The sequence below is a fragment of the Phyllobates terribilis genome, unplaced genomic scaffold, assembly GCF_046119375.1.
Source record: "Phyllobates terribilis strain yellow unplaced genomic scaffold, ASM4611937v1 Scaffold_142__1_contigs__length_4687701, whole genome shotgun sequence".
NCBI lineage: Eukaryota > Metazoa > Chordata > Amphibia > Anura > Dendrobatidae > Phyllobates > Phyllobates terribilis.
The window spans coordinates 1,163,446-1,182,281 of record NW_027362902.1 but is presented as its reverse complement, the minus strand read 5'-3'; the positions used below and the strand labels follow the sequence as shown (position 1 = coordinate 1,182,281).

At 43.3% G+C, this 18,836-nt stretch overlaps 7 non-coding genes and 1 pseudogene across 7 annotated transcripts; all 8 read right to left on the bottom strand.

The window, feature by feature from the left end:
• Positions 1–760: 760 nt before the first annotated feature.
• Positions 761–961, bottom strand: LOC141206337 (U2 spliceosomal RNA; annotated as a pseudogene).
• Positions 962–7,116: 6,155 nt separating this feature from the next.
• On the bottom strand, positions 7,117–7,313 carry LOC141206316 (U2 spliceosomal RNA). The gene has a single exon (XR_012276951.1). It is a non-coding gene; the product is annotated as a U2 spliceosomal RNA (small nuclear RNA).
• A 2,118-nt stretch (positions 7,314–9,431) lies between these two features.
• On the bottom strand, positions 9,432–9,622 carry LOC141206335 (U2 spliceosomal RNA). Its single transcript, XR_012276967.1, has one exon. It is a non-coding gene; the product is annotated as a U2 spliceosomal RNA (small nuclear RNA).
• Positions 9,623–10,737: 1,115 nt separating this feature from the next.
• On the bottom strand, positions 10,738–10,928 carry LOC141206027 (U2 spliceosomal RNA). Its single transcript, XR_012276695.1, has one exon. It is a non-coding gene; the product is annotated as a U2 spliceosomal RNA (small nuclear RNA).
• Positions 10,929–12,042: 1,114 nt separating this feature from the next.
• LOC141206324 (U2 spliceosomal RNA) lies at positions 12,043–12,233 on the bottom strand. Its single transcript, XR_012276958.1, has one exon. It is a non-coding gene; the product is annotated as a U2 spliceosomal RNA (small nuclear RNA).
• A 1,115-nt stretch (positions 12,234–13,348) lies between these two features.
• Positions 13,349–13,530, bottom strand: LOC141206353 (U2 spliceosomal RNA). The gene has a single exon (XR_012276982.1). It is a non-coding gene; the product is annotated as a U2 spliceosomal RNA (small nuclear RNA).
• A 2,952-nt stretch (positions 13,531–16,482) lies between these two features.
• On the bottom strand, positions 16,483–16,673 carry LOC141206120 (U2 spliceosomal RNA). The gene has a single exon (XR_012276786.1). It is a non-coding gene; the product is annotated as a U2 spliceosomal RNA (small nuclear RNA).
• Positions 16,674–17,788: 1,115 nt separating this feature from the next.
• On the bottom strand, positions 17,789–17,979 carry LOC141206119 (U2 spliceosomal RNA). The gene has a single exon (XR_012276785.1). It is a non-coding gene; the product is annotated as a U2 spliceosomal RNA (small nuclear RNA).
• Between the last annotated feature and the right edge of the window lie 857 nt (positions 17,980–18,836).

Genomic DNA, 18,836 nt, shown 5'->3' with positions numbered 1-18,836 from the left:
AGACTGAAGGTGGCTGCTGCTGTGCACAGGTATATAAAGGCTCAGAGCCTATTATGACACGCGCAGCCAGCGTTCCATTGCCACATTCCATCTACTGCAGGCAGGATACCTGGCTGGCTGAATGTCGCTGAGAAGCTCACAGAGACCGCCATAAGCAACAGTTTAACAGAATGCCACAGACTAATCAACCAAACTTTTTGGGTTGGGTTCTCTTTTATAGTCTGCAGGCATTAAATGAAAGAAGTCAGTGTTCCAGCAGAAGGAGACAACGTTTCAGAAAAGTCATTGTAGCAAACCAAAAAAGAAATTTTAAGCGCAGCAGAGTAACCAGCGCACATACCTGTTAGCTCAGGTGAGTTTAAAAGGCTGCTGTTGATAACAAGGGCATTTGCTAAATAGATGGTGTGTGTGCAACAATATACTGAAAGGTCAATTATATTGTGCAGCTTATCTCACCACCTGTAGTTATTTAGGTGAAAGCTCCAAAATGCTTGCCTAATATGTCTGTTTATCCAAAAGGAAGTAAAAAGGGAGAGCTAGAAAGATAGCATTGCATCACATTACATGGCAATGCAATGCACAGTTGCTGAAGTTGAACCAAAATGAGCTTGTAATCTGGCTTCTGCAACTTTGAACATGAAAAATCCAATGAGGAGAAGAAAAGCAAAGCCAAAGAGTCCATCCCAAAATCCGACAAACAAGCAAAATGAACAAAAAACATTGAATTCAATTCTTTCTGATTTTAGAAACTGCATTAAAGAAGGGGTGCACCGGTCCTGGAGATACTGCAATACCAGGTCAATGCGTGGAGTGGACAGAGCAAGCTCTTTTTCCATCTCCCTGTTCTAAAAATCCATTTAATATATGGTCCCCAGATAGGGGACGTATCAGATATTAAACTGATAAGAACAGATTTTTTTTTTTTTTTTTTTTTTTTTTTTTTCTCCTCAGACGAGGAAATTCCACAGTCTATGGAAACCAGACAAAGGAAAATTCCATCAAAACAGCTGCGTCAAATCCAATACGCAATTTGCTGTCCCCATCATCATCGGAAATATTTATTTCATATTTCAAAACAACAATAACAAAAATCAAGAGGTACTAACAATATATCTCCACTTTTTAACTTTCCATATTCCCTCCGCATCCACTTCCCCTCTCCTCTTTTTGTCCCATAGGAAACACACATACATCTTCCCCAAAATCACCTTCACACTATCCTTTACAGCAATTTCCTTCCTTTTAAACACATACACATTCCTCACATCCCATAACACTTCCTTTATACATGCAAGCATCAACCACAAGACTCTTTCCTTCGTCCCATCACATATTCCCAAACCAAACATAAACAACTCAAAAGACAACAAATTCACACCACACAATTCTTTACACAAAGGCCCCATTCTCCCAATCACATCTCTAGCATACTGGCAATTCCAAAAAACATGCAACACACTTTCCCTTCCACCACAGCCATTTCTTGGACACATTTCACTCCTCACCAAACCTCTATTCCTCTGAAACTCTCTCACAGGTAATACTCCATGTAAAGACTGCCACACAACTTCACTCTGTTTGTTGGTCATACCACTCATCCGCACTTTCTTCCAAACCTTCTGCACATCACCACCCCTAACCATATTTATTCCACATTCTACCTCTCTACATTCAATCATCCTATACACAGCCTTCTTATTCTCCAGCAATCTCACATCTGCATCACACAGTTCATACCTCACCAAAAACTTATAAACCCACACATACCATACAGGCACCTCAAAAGCAATCGGACATCGCAAATCCCTTTCTTGCCACTTTAAACGAAACAAATACGCTCCAAATAAATACCTACACATAGATGAAAACTTTCCATCCGCCCTAATCACTTTCAAAACAAACACAACGATATTCACACCAAAAAACACGTCCAAATTCGGAAAACCCAAACCACCTTTTTCCACTCTTTTAACCAAAATTTCTCTCCTAGCTCTCTCCATTTTCGAGTTCCACAAAAAAACAAATAAAATTCTATTCAAGCTTCTCATACACATATATCCTGGTGGAAATACTACCGCAATATATAAAAATATTGGCAACACCACACTCTTAACAATTAAAATCTTCCCAAAAAAGAATAAACTCCTCAATTTCCAAAAATTCAACTTCTGCTCAACTTTTCCTTTCGCATCATCCCAACTTTCTTTCCCATCCAAACTCTCTGAAAACTTCACACCCAAAACTTTAATAGGTCCATTCACTACATTCACACCTACATCCCTACTTAAACTTCCGCCTCCAAAACCCTTACACTCACTCTTTTCCCAATTCACTTTAAACGCAGATGCACCACAAAAAATAGACACTAACAACTTCACCCGCCTCACCGAACATTCAGAATCACATAATACACACACGTCATCCATATAACCACTCACCTTCCATTCTTTTCCTCCACCTCCCGGCACTTGCACACAACGAATTACCTTATCTTTCCTCAGCATACACAACAATGGCTCAATTGCACAAATAAATGCTACAGGGGACAAAGGACACCCCTGTCGCACACCCGAAAACACATTCACTTTCCTACCCACATACCCATTCATTAAAACACAGCTATAAACACCCGCATACAAACTTCTCACTCGCCCAACAAAATCAGCCGGAAAACCCATTTTTAACAACACTCTGAACAAAAAACCATGCGACAACCTATCATAAGCCTTTTCAAAATCCAAACTTAACAAAAATACACTCTTCTTACGACCCATGCAATCCCATAGACAATCTCTTAACATACACACACACTCATGAATCCGCCTCCCAGGTACCGCACAACACTGCTCATCCCCAATCACACTCTCTATCACATCACGCATCCTATTAGCCATAAGTTTTGCATAGATTTTATAATCACAATTAAGTAACGTTATTGGCCTCCAATTCCTCAGACTTTTCAAATCCCCTTTCTTAGGAATTAACACAACCATACCTGCACGCATACTCTCAGCCACCTCCATGTTTCCCCACATATACTTACATACATCCACAAAGTCCTTACCAATCACACCCCACATCACACGATAAAATTCTACTGGGAGGCCATCCTCCCCCGGCGTCTTATTCAAAGCCATACTACACATAACCTTCCATACCTCATCACCAGTCACCTCACCCATCACTCTCTCTCTTTCTGCTTCACTCAACTTACTCTCTAACACACTCAAAACATCATTCTCCAAACATTCATCCCTCTGTTTCACTGCATACAGATCCTCATAAAACTTAGCCACCTCTTCACACATATCCTCTCCACTCACCTCACTTCCATCTGCTCCATACACCACGCTCATACTCTGTTTCTTTCCAAAAACTTTTTTAAAGAAAAACCGAGAACATTTCTCATCCTGCTCCATCTTATCAATCTTTGCCCTAAACACTATGCTTCTCCCTCTCTCCAACAAAAACTCACTAATCTCCTTTTTTACCTCTAAAATATCCTCCTCCACCTCAACTCCTCCTTCCCTTAACTTATACAAAACGCTCAACTGCGCGTTCAGTTTAACAAAACTCTCTCTTTTAATTGCTGCATACTTGTATCCTAAATTTTTAAAGAACATTTTTGTTTGTTTCTTCACCCAGTCCCACCACTCACAAACATTCCCAAACTCATTTTTATGCTTACACCATTCTTCATACCGCCTTTCATACTCCTTTCTCACATCTTCATTCTCTAACAGTTTAACATTTAACTTCCACAATCCTCTCCCAAACACTCCATCAACTTTTATATCCAACTCACACAACATACACACATGATCTGAAAAAAGAACGTTTTCCTGCCTATAATTAACAGAAACCATATTTTTAGAAATAAAACAATAATCCAATCTGGATTGTACCCTACCACTCTCAGAAAAGAAAGTGTTCAACAAAGGATTCATGTTACACACGCGCTGCATATCACACAACCCAAAATCATTCACTAACTCCAATAATGCTTTCCCAGACACATCCACATTCACTCTCCCCACATCACAGTTCATATCACCCACAATTACCACAGGTATTCTTCCTGGAACAAAAAGCTTAATTTTTTCAAATAAATTTTTGCGCTCATTTTTTTCAACTGGTGCATAAACATTAATAACACAAAACTTTACATTCTTGTATACAAAATTAGCAAGGATACATCTCCCCACCTCAATAACCAAATAATCACTCAAAACAACCTCCCTTCCTTTAACCAAAATACCCACACCATCATTCTTATTACATGCACTCCCCGACCACACAGACGCTCCATAAGACCATTCATCCCCTTTCACACCATCCACTACCCCACATTCTTGTAAACAAAAAATAGATGCATTTTGCATAGCTAAAAACTCAAAAATAGCAGCTCTTCTTACTTTACTTTTAAACACTCTTACGTTTTGGGACACTATGGTAAATCCCATAATACTTCTACTCCTTCACCAATTACACAAAGAAATAGCCTTTGGCCTAAACCAAAGCTCACAAGAGGATAAAAAGAAAAAACATTTACAATATTATATGGTGACACTATCCAGCACCACCACTATCCTCCTCCGCCATCAGAACAGAACAGCTGGTTTCCGACCCGCTGGCTTCACCAGCCACACTCCTCATTCTGGCAGTTCTGATCTTCCTCTGAGGCTCACTAAAATCTGCATCATCACTGCCCCCACCATCCTCCCTACGACTCTTCTTTGCACCCCTATCATCCTCCGAAGAAAAATCTTCAATGTTTTCAGGACCCGAAGGGTGTTCAGGACTGTCGGGTTCCGAGATTTGCACTTCACATCCTGTTGCGTCCATTGCCTCTCCAAAAGTCATCATCTCAGGCAGCTCTGCTTCCACCACTTTCCTAGATATTCTCGCAGACACTGCCTTTTTCTCCACCTTTGCCACTTCCCTCCAGAACTCCTTTTCTTCCCTCCGCTTCTTCCTCATTTCTTCAGCAGAAGAAGAACATGGTCTCAGGGACACCTCCTCTGGCGCCGTAGAGGGAGAGGCTCTACCAGTTTCCCGCCTCCTTCCCTCTCTCTCCTCCCTCTCCAATCTTTCCAGCACTTTCAGTGCGCTTGCCATCTGCCTCCTCTCCAGCTCCTCCTCCTTCTGTTCTTTATCAGAACGTCTAGGTGCACTCATAGGACAGTCCTTATACATGTGATCACTACTCCCACAGACATCACAGGACTTGGCCTCTGGACACTGGTTGGCCATATGCCCCTCCTTTCTGCAATTTCGGCAACACTGCCCTTTAAGGCATGTTACCATGGTATGTCCGAAAGAAAAGCATCTACGGCAAAACATGGGCTGGCCTGGGTAAAAGAGGAAACCTCTATGGCCTGCAACGGAAAAATTTGATGGAGGGTGTCTAAAGCCCCCCACACTGTCAGAATCCCTTTTCAATTTCACACGGAATTTATACTGACAGTTAAAGATTCCTAGACAATTGACTTGCTTCACTCCCTTCCGCACATATTCACAGTAGCGAGAGAGGAAGCACTCCAGCAGCTCAGGGTCTGTAAAAGGGTTATAGACAGTCACAGTCACCTCCTTTTCTTGCAGACCAAACAAAGGTTCCCATCTAACTCCTTCCAAGCAGGGGTCACTAGAGTGACCACGGAGCCATTCAAAGACATTAAGGCAAACATCCTGGTCCATAAAGGTAACGTCATAATTACCTTGACGTGAAAATTCGTTGACACTGAAGATCTCAGAACGTCTTGCTCCAGCTTTGCCTTCAACGATGTCTTGGACAATGAAAACCACGTTGTTCTTGTTCTGGTCAGATGGATCCACGGACAAACGGATGGTGTTCTTCACAAAAGACATCTTGGATTCTGTCGGTATGGAATACCACAGGAAAAAGCAGAAAATCCTCCACAAAAGGGTCCGGATTCCTCCAGGAGACTCGCACCAATCAAGGTACAGTCATACGATCGCAGCCAAAAGGCCGAGAAGCGATAACCAGAATTGGTTTCAAACTACGGAGCCACCCAAGGATCCTGAAAAGTCCATTTGTGGAGATGAGCTCCTGGACTCCCGTTAAGAAGACATGTTGTCAACCTCTAGATCCCTTACATGCCTGCACTTTTCGGCTTGCTGCTGCTGCAATCCACACGTTTTAGATCTGCATAACTCCACCTCTTTAAACACAGCACCTTCACCCCCTGCTGTTCCCACCCGCCTCAACACCGTTGGAAGGGAGGAGAACCAATTAAGGCGGGGGGTGGGGTGGAACGAGCAGCTGTCTACCCTTAGCAGGAGGGCTCCTGATTACATACCTCTCCTGCTGCTGCTGCTGCTGGCTGTCCAGCAGCAGACTGAAGGTGGCTGCTGCTGTGCACAGGTATATAAAGGCTCAGAGCCTATTATGACACGCGCAGCCAGCGTTCCATTGCCACATTCCATCTACTGCAGGCAGGATACCTGGCTGGCTGAATGTCGCTGAGAAGCTCACAGAGACCGCCATAAGCAACAGTTTAACAGAATGCCACAGACTAATCAACCAAACATTTTGGATTGGGTTCTCTTTTATAGTCTGCAGGCATTAAATGAAAGAAGTCAGTGTTCCAGCAGAAGGAGACAACGTTTCAGAAAAGGCATTGTAGCAAACCAAAAAAGAAATTTTAAGCGCAGCAGAGTAACCAGCGCACATACCTGTTAGCTCAGGTGAGTTTAAAAGGCTACTGTTGATAACAAGGGCATTTGCTAAATAGATGGTGTGTGTGCAACAATATACTGAAAGGTCAATTATATTGTGCAGCTTATCTCACCACCTGTAGTTATTTAGGTGAAAGCTCCAAAATGCTTGCCTAATATGTCTGTTTATCCAAAAGGAAGTAAAAAGGGAGAGCTAGAAAGATAGCATTGCATCACATTACATGGCAATGCAATGCACAGTTGCTGAAGTTGAACCAAAATGAGCTTGTAATCTGGCTTCTGCAACTTTGAACATGAAAAATCCAATGAGGAGAAGAAAAGCAAAGCCAAAGAGTCCATCCCAAAATCTGACAAACAAGCAAAATGAACAAAAAACATTGAATTCAATTCTTTCTGATTTTAGAAACTGCATTAAAGAAGGGGTGCACCGGTCCTGGAGATACTGCAATACCAGGTCAATGCGTGGAGTGGACAGAGCAAGCTCTTTTTCCATCTCCCTGTTCTAAAAATCCATTTAATATATGGTCCCCAGATAGGGGACGTATCAGATATTAAACTGATAAGAACAGATTTTTTTTTTTTTTTTTTTTTTTTTCCAAACACTCAGAAATTAAGTTTTATAATCTTAAATCATATATCACTAAACTCAAGATTTTAGTTCTATCATCGTGTTTAGATATTATATTTATATTTTTTCATTTGAATTAATATATATAAAGTTAAACATAACAATTCCTTTACAGTTTCAACAGTTTCCAAACAAATCACAACTGACATTACTTCACCCGGTTTCCCAAACTAAATATCCCCTTTTTCCCTTTTACTTTCCTCCCAACAAAACCCCTTAACTTCTTTTCTTCCTCCTCATGCTCTAACCGCATTATGCAAATTTTCTTCTCCTGTTGTCCACACCAAAAAACGTCTCTTTCCGTTCCAAATACCAACTTTGTTCCTGTATAATTTCTGAAACTTTACCATCTTACATTTAGATTCCAAAAAAAACATTATCTCCTCTATTTCCACAAACGGATTGTCCATGTAAATTATCACACTCTTCGGTTTCCCCATGAATGATGCACTTACTCCAATTTTCCCAGAATCCTCTTCACTCCAGCATTTGAAAAAATGAATGCACTTTTCCTCAGAAACTAGAGTCACATCACAAACTTTACCTTGCTTTATTTCTTGCATACAGTAGATATCCTTCTCCAAAACTTCATGTTTCCTCAAAATTTCCAGAATCCATTTTTCTTCCAAAAAAGTTTCTTCCGTCTCCCGTTTCACAAAAAAACGTAAGCATCTCTTCTTTTTCCAAAACTCCATCTCAACAATCCGTTTTCCTTCCGTTTTTCCTTTTAATCCTCCAAATGTTGCCACCACAGCTATGTGTGGCGACAGTTGCCCCCCACAGCTATGTGTGGTGACAAGGTGATCGCCTCTCGTTGCCCAGGGACTAATCCGACTCCCTAATAGCAGCAGGGGGGTTTAGCTCCACCGATGAGTGTAGCGATCCCCCCAGGCCAAGGAGCCGGGTACCCCAAGCACCTCCCAGTCAAGACCAAGGCAGCAACCGCTAGATCACTGCACTTGATCTTAGCCAAAAGGCCGAGAAGCGATAACCAGAATTGGTTTCAAACTACGGAGCCACCCAAGGATCCTGAAAAGTCCATTTGTGGAGATGAGCTCCTGGACTCCCGTTAAGAAGACATGTTGTCAACCTCTAGATCCCTTACATGCCTGCACTTTTCGGCTTGCTGCTGCTGCAATCCACGCGTTTTAGATCTGCATAACTCCACCTCTTTAAACACAGCACCTTCACCCCCTGCTGTTCCCACCCGCCTCAACACCGTTGGAAGGGAGGAGAACCAATTAAGGCGGGGGGTGGGGTGGAACGAGCAGCTGTCTACCCTTAGCAGGAGGGCTCCTGATTACATACCTCTCCTGCTGCTGCTGCTGCTGGCTGTCCAGCAGCAGACTGAAGGTGGCTGCTGCTGTGCACAGGTATATAAAGGCTCAGAGCCTATTATGACACGCGCAGCCAGCGTTCCATTGCCACATTCCATCTACTGCAGGCAGGATACCTGGCTGGCTGAATGTCGCTGAGAAGCTCACAGAGACCGCCATAAGCAACAGTTTAACAGAATGCCACAGACTAATCAACCAAACTTTTTGGGTTGGGTTCTCTTTTATAGTCTGCAGGCATTAAATGAAAGAAGTCAGTGTTCCAGCAGAAGGAGACAACGTTTCAGAAAAGGCATTGTAGCAAACCAAAAAAGAAATTTTAAGCGCAGCAGAGTAACCAGCGCACATACCTGTTAGCTCAGGTGAGTTTAAAAGGCTGCTGTTGATAACAAGGGCATTTGCTAAATAGATGGTGTGTGTGCAACAATATACTGAAAGGTCAATTATATTGTGCAGCTTATCTCACCACCTGTAGTTATTTAGGTGAAAGCTCCAAAATGCTTGCCTAATATGTCTGTTTATCCAAAAGGAAGTAAAAAGGGAGAGCTAGAAAGATAGCATTGCATCACATTACATGGCAATGCAATGCACAGTTGCTGAAGTTGAACCAAAATGAGCTTGTAATCTGGCTTCTGCAACTTTGAACATGAAAAATCCAATGAGGAGAAGAAAAGCAAAGCCAAAGAGTCCATCCCAAAATCCGACAAACAAGCAAAATGAACAAAAAACATTGAATTCAATTCTTTCTGATTTTAGAAACTGCATTAAAGAAGGGGTGCACCGGTCCTGGAGATACTGCAATACCAGGTCAATGCGTGGAGTGGACAGAGCAAGCTCTTTTTCCATCTCCCTGTTCTAAAAATCCATTTAATATATGGTCCCCAGATAGGGGACGTATCAGATATTAAACTGATAAGAACAGATACTACACTTGATCTTAGCCAAAAGGCCGAGAAGCGATAACCAGAATTGGTTTCAAACTACGGAGCCACCCAAGGATCCTGAAAAGTCCATTTGTGGAGATGAGCTCCTGGACTCCCGTTAAGAAGACATGTTGTCAACCTCTAGATCCCTTACATGCCTGCACTTTTCGGCTTGCTGCTGCTGCAATCCACGCGTTTTAGATCTGCATAACTCCACCTCTTTAAACACAGCACCTTCACACCCTGCTGTTCCCACCCGCCTCAACACCGTTGGAAGGGAGGAGAACCAATTAAGGCGGGGGGTGGGGTGGAACAAGCAGCTGTCTACCCTTAGCAGGAGGGCTCCTGATTACATACCTCTCCTGCTGCTGCTGCTGCTGGCTGTCCAGCAGCAGACTGAAGGTGGCTGCTGCTGTGCACAGGTATATAAAGGCTCAGAGCCTATTATGACACGCGCAGCCAGCGTTCCATTGCCACATTCCATCTACTGCAGGCAGGATACCTGGCTGGCTGAATGTCGCTGAGAAGCTCACAGAGACCGCCATAAGCAACAGTTTAACAGAATGCCACAGACTAATCAACCAAACTTTTTGGGTTGGGTTCTCTTTTATAGTCTGCAGGCATTAAATGAAAGAAGTCAGTGTTCCAGCAGAAGGAGACAACGTTTCAGAAAAGGCATTGTAGCAAACCAAAAAAGAAATTTTAAGCGCAGCAGAGTAACCAGCGCACATACCTGTTAGCTCAGGTGAGTTTAAAAGGCTGCTGTTGATAACAAGGGCATTTGCTAAATAGATGGTGTGTGTGCAACAATATACTGAAAGGTCAATTATATTGTGCAGCTTATCTCACCACCTGTAGTTATTTAGGTGAAAGCTCCAAAATGCTTGCCTAATATGTCTGTTTATCCAAAAGGAAGTAAAAAGGGAGAGCTAGAAAGATAGCATTGCATCACATTACATGGCAATGCAATGCACAGTTGCTGAAGTTGAACCAAAATGAGCTTGTAATCTGGCTTCTGCAACTTTGAACATGAAAAATCCAAAGAGGAGAAGAAAAGCAAAGCCAAAGAGTCCATCCCAAAATCCGACAAACAAGCAAAATGAACAAAAAACATTGAATTCAATTCTTTCTGATTTTAGAAACTGCATTAAAGAAGGGGTGCACCAGTCCTGGAGATACTGCAATACCAGGTCAATGCGTGGAGTGGACAGAGCAAGCTCTTTTTCCATCTCCCTGTTCTAAAAATCCATTTAATATATGGTCCCCAGATAGGGGACGTATCAGATATTAAACTGATAAGAACAGATACTACACTTGATCTTAGCCAAAAGGCCGAGAAGCGATAACCAGAATTGGTTTCAAACTACGGAGCCACCCTAGGATCCTGAAAAGTCCATTTGTGGAGATGAGCTCCTGGACTCCCGTTAAGAAGACATGTTGTCAACCTCTAGATCCCTTACATGCCTGCACTTTTCGGCTTGCTGCTGCTGCAATCCACGCGTTTTAGATCTGCATAACTCCACCTCTTTAAACACAGCACCTTCACCCCCTGCTGTTCCCACCCGCCTCAACACCGTTGGAAGGGAGGAGAACCAATTAAGGCGGGGGTGGGGTGGAACGAGCAGCTGTCTACCCTTAGCAGGAGGGCTCCTGATTACATACCTCTCCTGCTGCTGCTGCTGCTGGCTGTCCAGCAGCAGACTGAAGGTGGCTGCTGCTGTGCACAGGTATATAAAGGCTTAGAGCCTATTATGACACGCGCAGCCAGCGTTCCATTGCCACATTCCATCTACTGCAGGCAGGATACCTGGCTGGCTGAATGTCGCTGAGAAGCTCACAGAGACCGCCATAAGCAACAGTTTAACAGAATGCCACAGACTAATCAACCAAACTTTTTGGGTTGGGTTCTCTTTTATAGTCTGCAGGCATTAAATGAAAGAAGTCAGTGTTCCAGCAGAAGGAGACAACGTTTCAGAAAAGGCATTGTAGCAAACCAAAAAAGAAATTTTAAGCGCAGCAGAGTAACCAGCGCACATACCTGTTAGCTCAGGTGAGTTTAAAAGGCTGCTGTTGATAACAAGGGCATTTGCTAAATAGATGGTGTGTGTGCAACAATATACTGAAAGGTCAATTATATTGTGCAGCTTATCTCACCACCTGTAGTTATTTAGGTGAAAGCTCCAAAATGCTTGCCTAATATGTCTGTTTATCCAAAAGGAAGTAAAAAGGGAGAGCTAGAAAGATAGCATTGCATCACATTACATGGCAATGCAATGCACAGTTGCTGAAGTTGAACCAAAATGAGCTTGTAATCTGGCTTCTGCAACTTTGAACATGAAAAATCCAATGAGGAGAAGAAAAGCAAAGCCAAAGAGTCCATCCCAAAATCCGACAAACAAGCAAAATGAACAAAAAACATTGAATTCAATTCTTTCTGATTTTAGAAACTGCATTAAAGAAGGGGTGCACCGGTCCTGGAGATACTGCAATACCAGGTCAATGCGTGGAGTGGACAGAGCAAGCTCTTTTTCCATCTCCCTGTTCTAAAAATCCATTTAATATATGGTCCCCAGATAGGGGACGTATCAGATATTAAACTGATAAGAACAGATACTACACTTGATCTTAGCCAAAAGGCCGAGAAGCGATAACCAGAATTGGTTTCAAACTACGGAGCCACCCAAGGATCCTGAAAAGTCCATTTGTGGAGATGAGCTCCTGGACTCCCGTTAAGAAGACATGTTGTCAACCTCTAGATCCCTTACATGCCTGCACTTTTCGGCTTGCTGCTGCTGCAATCCACGCGTTTTAGATCTGCATAACTCCACCTCTTTAAACACAGCACCTTCACCCCCTGCTGTTCCCACCCGCCTCAACACCGTTGGAAGGGAGGAGAACCAATTAAGGCGGGGGGTGGGGTGGAACGAGCAGCTGTCTACCCTTAGCAGGAGGGCTCCTGATTACATACCTCTCCTGCTGCTGCTGCTGCTGGCTGTCCAGCAGCAGACTGAAGGTGGCTGCTGCTGTGCACAGGTATATAAAGGCTCAGAGCCTATTATGACACGCGCAGCCAGCGTTCCATTGCCACATTCCATCTACTGCAGGCAGGATACCTGGCTGGCTGAATGTCGCTGAGAAGCTCACAGAGACCGCCATAAGCAACAGTTTAACAGAATGCCACAGACTAATCAACCAAACTTTTTGGGTTGGGTTCTCTTTTATAGTCTGCAGGCATTAAATGAAAGAAGTCAGTGTTCCAGCAGAAGGAGACAACGTTTCAGAAAAGGCATTGTAGCAAACCAAAAAAGAAATTTTAAGCGCAGCAGAGTAACCAGCGCACATACCTGTTAGCTCAGGTGAGTTTAAAAGGCTGCTGTTGATAACAAGGGCATTTGCTAAATAGATGGTGTGTGTGCAACAATATACTGAAAGGTCAATTATATTGTGCAGCTTATCTCACCACCTGTAGTTATTTAGGTGAAAGCTCCAAAATGCTTGCCTAATATGTCTGTTTATCCAAAAGGAAGTAAAAAGGGAGAGCTAGAAAGATAGCATTGCATCACATTACATGGCAATGCAATGCACAGTTGCTGAAGTTGAACCAAAATGAGCTTGTAATCTGGCTTCTGCAACTTTGAACATGAAAAATCCAATGAGGAGAAGAAAAGCAAAGCCAAAGAGTCCATCCCAAAATCCGACAAACAAGCAAAATGAACAAAAAACATTGAATTCAATTCTTTCTGATTTTAGAAACTGCATTAAAGAAGGGGTGCACCGGTCCTGGAGATACTGCAATACCAGGTCAATGCGTGGAGTGGACAGAGCAAGCTCTTTTTCCATCTCCCTGTTCTAAAAATCCATTTAATATATGGTCCCCAGATAGGGGACGTATCAGATATTAAACTGATAAGAACAGATTTATTTTTTTTTTTTTTTCCACTCAGATTACAAGTCCCATATTTACCATTTCATGCTTTGCAATGATTTCCAAATGGTATTAGGTTGTTATCCATCATTGTGGGTCATATATCCATTTTTACAATCTTATTTTATATATATACGTTTATATTATCACAATACAGTTATTCCATATTCTTTACATCACAACATTACAATCTTTACCATTACGATTTAAGGCAACATTCCTCTCTTCAGGCCATATGCTGCCAAGGCATTCAAAAGCCTTCCATCCAGAAACCGACCATCCCAAGCTTCTTCTACCTCTTTAGCCAACGACTGAGGTATTCTGTAAGTTGAAAAAAAACGATGCATATCGCTATAAATGTTATTCCACACTTTGCGCCTTAGACTAGCCTGACTCCCCCCTTCACAACTCTTTAGCATTTTCAACACTTCTTGTCTCTCCTCCATCTCCCTCATATTTTTTTCTGAAACATCCTTTGCTTTACTAGAGTCCTTCCCAGATGACAAAACTCCTTCAATTTATTCTCTGGCTTCACATGCGACATCCTCTCTTTCTTCTTCACTAGTTTCTTCACCCTCCTCCTCCTCTTCCATATTACTTACAGCACCTTCCTTTTCATCCTGACTGGAGGACTCACTTTCCTCCTGATCTTCTGACTCCCTATCCACCTCCACTTCTTCTTCCAAGCTAGTATTTTCAATCTCAACGTCTGTGATATCACTCTCAGTATCTTCTTCCATATGATCACCTTCTTTTCTTATATCTCTTATTTGTTCCTCCTTCTTTTGAGATATGTTCTCTTCCGTTTCATCATGGGGGGCAGCTTCAGACTCTTCTTCTTTTCCATCTTCCTTGTCAACTGACTTCTCCTCCCTTTTATTGACAGGACAGCAATCATATAAATGACCACTGCCACCACATAGATTACATTTCTTACTTTTTTCACAATTCTCTGCCTTATGTCCCACTTCTTCACACTTGGCACACCACTGTGATGTACAGGAATCCTTTTCATGGCCATACTGTTTACAACGCCTACAAAACTTCGGCATACCTGTAAAGAACATATCTCCATTAACTGTCCCGATTTTGAATCTACTTGGTGGGAGTACCACAACACCATCCGAACTTTCCTTGAACTTGACCAGGAACCTCCACCTCGTGGTCCAAAAACCATATCGGTTAAACATTTTGCCAGCAGAACTCACTTTCTCACAGTACCGGGATAAAAAGGTCATGATCTCTTCTTCCAATATGAAAGGACTATACATCCTTATTACTATTAGCCTTTCCTTCCTAGGAAAATGCGACACAAAAAAAACACCTTCAAGTATCGAATCTTCCTTCACTAGATCCATTCTCTTCCAAAAGTCAGAAAAGATATCTTCTGAACAAAAAATAACATCATATATCCCTCTCTTCGGGAACTCCAACATAGACAAAACTTGTTCCATTTGAACTTCCAATAGTCCAAACAAAATCTTCTCTACCAAAAAAAACAAGCCAGACTTCTTCTTCTCTGGATCCAAAAAAATAAACCGCACTGCATTCTTCAATCTTGCAAAAACTGGGACCTCTTCACAGGTCAGCATATTTGGGCTTCTCCCGTCCATATCTTCACACCAAACGTGGCAAAAATCCTCCTCGCCTACTTAAAAAAAGCAGGCAGGCTGATCGCCCCTCGTTGCCCCGGGACTAATCCGGCTCCCCAAAAGCAGCAAGGGGTGAAGCCGCATTGCTACATGCAGCGATCCCCCGAGGCCAAGGAGCCGGGTACCCAAGGCACCTCTCAGCCAAGACCAAGGCAGCAACCGGTAGATCACTGCACTTGATCTTAGCCAAAAGGCCGAGAAGCGATAACCAGAATTGGTTTCAAACTACGGAGCCACCCAAGGATCCTGAAAAGTCCATTTGTGGAGATGAGCTCCTGGACTCCCCTTAAGAAGACATGTTGTCAACCTCTAGATCCCTTACATGCCTGCACTTTCCGGCTTGCTGCTGCTGCAATCCATGCGTTTTAGATCTGCATAACTCCACCTCTTTAAACACAGCACCTTCACCCCCTGCTGTTCCCACCCGCCTCAACACCGTTGGAAGGGAGGAGAACCAATTAAGGCGGGGGGTGGGGTGGAACGAGCAGCTGTCTACCCTTAGCAGGAGGGCTCCTGATTACATACCTCTCCTGCTGCTGCTGCTGCTGGCTGTCCAGCAGCAGACTGAAGGTGGCTGCTGCTGTGCACAGGTATATAAAGGCTCAGAGCCTATTATGACACGCGCAGCCAGCGTTCCATTGCCACATTCCATCTACTGCAGGCAGGATACCTGGCTGGCTGAATGTCGCTGAGAAGCTCACAGAGACCGCCATAAGCAACAGTTTAACAGAATGCCACAGACTAATCAACCAAACTTTTTGGGTTGGGTTCTCTTTTATAGTCTGCAGGCATTAAATGAAAGAAGTCAGTGTTCCAGCAGAAGGAGACAACGTTTCAGAAAAGGCATTGTAGCAAACCAAAAAAGAAATTTTAAGCGCAGCAGAGCAACCAGCGCACATACCTGCTAGCTCAGGTGAGTTTAAAAGGCTGCTGTTGATAACAAGGGCATTTGCTAAATAGATGGTGTGTGTGCAACAATATACTGAAAGGTCAATTATATTGTGCAGCTTATCTCACCACCTGTAGTTATTTAGGTGAAAGCTCCAAAATGCTTGCCTAATATGTCTGTTTATCCAAAAGGAAGTAAAAAGGGAGAGCTAGAAAGATAGCATTGCATCACATTACATGGCAATGCAATGCACAGTTGCTGAAGTTGAACCAAAATGAGCTTGTAATCTGGCTTCTGCAACTTTGAACATGAAAAATCCAATGAGGAGAAGAAAAGCAAAGCCAAAGAGTCCATCCCAAAATCCGACAAACAAGCAAAATGAACAAAAAACATTGAATTCAATTCTTTCTGATTTTAGAAACTGCATTAAAGAAGGGGTGCACCGGTCCTGGAGATACTGCAATACCAGGTCAATGCGTGGAGTGGACAGAGCAAGCTCTTTTTCCATCTCCCTGTTCTAAAAATCCATTTAATATATGGTCCCCAGATAGGGGACGTATCAGATATTAAACTGATAAGAACAGATACTACACTTGATCTTAGCCAAAAGGCCGGGAAGCGATAACCAGAATTGGTTTCAAACTACGGAGCCACCCAAGGATCCTGAAAAGTCCATTTGTGGAGATGAGCTCCTGGACTCCCGTTAAGAAGACATGTTGTCAACCTCTAGATCCCTTACATGCCTGCACTTTTCGGCTTGCTGCTGCTGCAATCCACGCGTTTTAGATCTGCATAACTCCACCTCTTTAAACACAGCACCTTCACCCCCTGCTGTTCCCACCCGCCTCAACACCGTTGGAAGGGAGGAGAACCAATTAAGGCGGGGGGTGGGGTGGAACGAGCAGCTGTCTACCCTTAGCAGGAGGGCTCCTGATTACATACCTCTCCTGCTGCTGCTGCTGCTGGCTGTCCAGCAGCAGACTGAAGGTGGCTGCTGCTGTGCACAGGTATATAAAGGCTCAGAGCCTATTATGACACGCGCAGCCAGCGTTCCATTGCCACATTCCATCTACTGCAGGCAGGATACCTGGCTGGCTGAATGTCGCTGAGAAGCTCACAGAGACCGCCATAAGCAACAGTTTAACAGAATGCCACAGACTAATCAACCAAACTTTTTGGGTTGGGTTCTCTTTTATAGTCTGCAGGCATTAAATGAAAGAAGTCAGTGTTCCAGCAGAAGGAGACAACGTTTCAGAAAAGGCATTGTAGCAAACCAAAAAAGAAATTTTAAGCGCAGCAGAGTAACCAGCGCACATACCTGTTAGCTCAGGTGAGTTTAAAAGGCTGCTGTTGATAACAAGGGCATTTGCTAAATAGATGGTGTGTGTGCAACAATATACTGAAAGGTCAATTATATTGTGCAGCTTATCTCACCACCTGTAGTTATTTAGGTGAAAGCTCCAAAATGCTTGCCTAATATGTCTGTTTATCCAAAAGGAAGTAAAAAGGGAGAGCTAGAAAGATAGCATTGCATCACATTACATGGCAATGCAATGCACAGTTGCTGAAGTTGAACCAAAATGAGCTTGTAATCTGGCTTCTGCAACTTTGAACATGAAAAATCCAATGAGGAGAAGAAAAGCAAAGCCAAAGAGTCCATCCCAAAATCCGACAAACAAGCAAAATGAACAAAAAACATTGAATTCAATTCTTTCTGATTTTAGAAACTGCATTAAAGAAGGGGTGCACCGGTCCTGGAGATACTGCAATACCAGGTCAATGCGTGGAGTGGACAGAGCAAGCTCTTTTTCCATCTCCCTGTTCTAAAAATCCATTTAATATATGGTCCCCAGATAGGGGACGTATCAGATATTAAACTGATAAGAACAGATACTACACTTGATCTTAGCCAAAAGGCCGGGAAGCGATAACCAGAATTGGTTTCAAACTACGGAGCCACCCAAGGATCCTGAAAAGTCCATTTGTGGAGATGAGCTCCTGGACTCCCGTTAAGAAGACATGTTGTCAACCTCTAGATCCCTTACATGCCTGCACTTTTCGGCTTGCTGCTGCTGCAATCCACGCGTTTTAGATCTGCATAACTCCACCTCTTTAAACACAGCACCTTCACCCCCTGCTGTTCCCACCCGCCTCAACACCGTTGGAAGGGAGGAGAACCAATTAAGGCGGGGGGTGGGGTGGAACGAGCAGCTGTCTACCCTTAGCAGGAGGGCTCCTGATTACATACCTCTCCTGCTGCTGCTGCTGCTGGCTGTCCAGCAGCAGACTGAAGGTGGCTGCTGCTGTGCACAGGTATATAAAGGCTCAGAGCCTATTATGACACGCGCAGCCAGCGTTCCATTGCCACATTCCATCTACTGCAGGCAGGATACCTGGCTGGCTGAATGTCGCTGAGAAGCTCACAGAGACCGCCATAAGCAACAGTTTAACAGAATGTCACAGACTAATCAACCAAACTTTTTGGGTTGGGTTCTCTTTTATAGTCTGCAGGCATTAAATGAAAGAAGTCAGTGTTCCAGCAGAAGGAGACAACGTTTCAGAAAAGGCATTGTAGCAAACCAAAAAAGAAATTTTAAGCGCAGCAGAGTAACCAGCGCACATACCTGTTAGCTCAGGTGAGTTTAAAAGGCTGCTGTTGATAACAAGGGCATTTGCTAAATAGATGGTGTGTGTGCAACAATATACTGAAAGGTCAATTATATTGTGCAGCTTATCTCACCACCTGTAGTTATTTAGGTGAAAGCTCCAAAATGCTTGCCTAATAT